The sequence below is a fragment of the Crocuta crocuta genome, unplaced genomic scaffold (genome assembly GCF_008692635.1).
Source record: "Crocuta crocuta isolate KB4526 unplaced genomic scaffold, BGI_CrCroc_1.0 scaffold1476, whole genome shotgun sequence".
NCBI classification, from domain to species: Eukaryota; Metazoa; Chordata; class Mammalia; order Carnivora; family Hyaenidae; genus Crocuta; species Crocuta crocuta.
In genome coordinates, this window is record NW_027529211.1 from 1 (window position 1) to 2,098 (window position 2,098).

Consider the following 2,098-nt stretch of genomic DNA (forward strand, 5'->3'; position numbering starts at 1 on the left):
GAAACCAAGAGTTGGTTTTTTGAAAAAAATCAACAAAATTGACAAGCCGTTAGCCAGGCTTCTCAAAATGAAAATAGGGAGCACTCAAATACCCAAAATCATGAATGAAAATGGACTGATTACAACCAACCCGTCAGAAATACAATCAATTATCAGAGAATACTATGAAAAACTACATGCCAAGAAACTGGACAACTTAGAAGAAATAGACAAACTCCTAAACACTCACTACCAAAATTGACACCGGAAGAAATAGACAACCTGAACAGACCCATAACAAGTGAGGAAATAGAATCAGTTATCAAAAATCTACCAACAAATGAGAGCCCTCGGCCAGATGGCTTCCGTGGGGGATTCTTCCAGACATTTAAAACAGAATTAATACTCATTCCTCTCAAGGTATTCCAAAAAATAGAAATCGATGGAAAACTTCCGGACTCATTTTATGAAGCCAGCATCACTTTGATTCTCAAGCCAGATAGAGACCCAGCAAAAAAGGTGAATATCCTTGATGAATACAGATGCAAAAATCCTCAAGAATATACATGCAAATCGAATTCAACAGCACATAAAAAGAATTATCCACTAAGATCAAGGAGGATTAATTCCTGGGTTACAGGGCTGGTTCAATATTTGCAAATCAATCAATGTTATAAATCACATCAACAACAACAAAAAAGATAAAAATCATATGATCCTGTTGATAGATACAGAAAAAACATTTGACAAAATACTGCCTCCATTCTTAATAAAGAGCCTCAAGAAAGTCAGGATAGAAGGAACTTATTTAAACATCATAAAAGCCATCTATGAGAAGCCCTCAGCTAACATCATCCTCCACGGGGAAAAACTGAGAGCTTTCCCCCTGAGATCAGGAACACGACAGGATGTCCACTCTCACCACTGTTGTTTCACATAGTGCTGGAAGTCCTAGCATCAGCCATTAGACAACAAAAGGAAATAAAAGGCATTAGAATTGGAAAGAAAAAGTCAAACTTTCACTTTTCGCAGACGACATGATACTCTACATAGAAAACCAGGCAGACTCCACCAGAAACCTATGAGAAGTGATCCAAGAATTCAGCAAAGCTGCATTGTATAAAATCAACATACATAAATCGGTTTCATTTTTATACACCAACAATGAAGCAACAGAAAGAGAAATCAAGAAACTGATCCCATTCACAATTCCACAAAAAACCATAAAGTACCTAGGAATAAACCTAACCAAGAATATAAGAGATCTGTATGATGAAAACTATAGAAAACTGATGAAGGAAATTGAAGAAGACACAAAGAAATGGAAAAACATCTCATGCTCATGCATTGGTAGAATAAATATTGTTAAAATGTCATTACTACCCAAAGCATTCTACACATTCAATGCAATCCCAATCAAAATTGCACCAGCATACTTCTCCATACTAGAAAAAACTATCCTAACGTTTGTATGGAACCATAAAAGACCTCGAATAGCCAAAGTAATGTTGAAGAAGAAAACCAAAATGGGAAGCATCACCATCCCAGACTGTAGCCTGTGCTACAAAGCTGTCATCTTGAAGACCGTATAGTATTGGCACAAAAACAGACACATAGACAGATGGAATAAAATTGATAACTCAGAATTGGACCCAAAAGTATACAGCCAACTAATCCTTGACAAAGCAGGATAGAGTATCCAATTGAAAAAAGACAGCCTCTTTAACAGATGGTGCTGGGAGAACTGGACAGCAACATCCAGAAGAATGAAACTAGATCATTTTCTCACATCATACACAAAAATAAACTGAAAATGGATGAAGGACCTAAGCATGAGAAAGGAAACCATCAAAACCCTAGAGGAGAAAGCAGGTAACAACCTGTTGACCTCAACTGCAGCAAATTCTTACTTGACACATCCCCAAAAGCAAGGGAATCGAGAGCAAAAATGAACTCTTGGGACCTCATCAAGATGAAAACTTCCGCACGGCAAAGGAAACAATCCATAAAACTAATAGGCATCCGACGGAATGGGAAAAGATAGTTGCAACTGACATATCAGATAAAGAGTTAATATCCAAAATTTATAAGGAACTCACCAAACTCCACACCCAATAAA